Below are 246 nucleotides of genomic sequence, written 5' to 3' on the forward strand. Positions count from 1 at the left end.
GAGTCATGATTATTTTTTATTTTGCTTTATCTGAAGTGCACGGTCGTCTAAACAGTTCTGCGAGCTTTATCGTCTGTTTTGTGAGGAGCTGAAGGTAAATGATATTACAATTGGTTAAATATTTCCTTCTTTCCCTTTTAATAGTACGTACATTTTTTTCTAAATATTTATTGCGGAAAATGGGTGTGGGTAGTCAATTTCTTTGGGGGGGGGGAGGGGTAGGAGGAGTGCTGACAAATCATATAC

The sequence above is a fragment of the Penaeus monodon genome, chromosome 29, assembly GCF_015228065.2.
Source record: "Penaeus monodon isolate SGIC_2016 chromosome 29, NSTDA_Pmon_1, whole genome shotgun sequence".
In the NCBI taxonomy this organism is placed as follows: Eukaryota; Metazoa; Arthropoda; class Malacostraca; order Decapoda; family Penaeidae; genus Penaeus; species Penaeus monodon.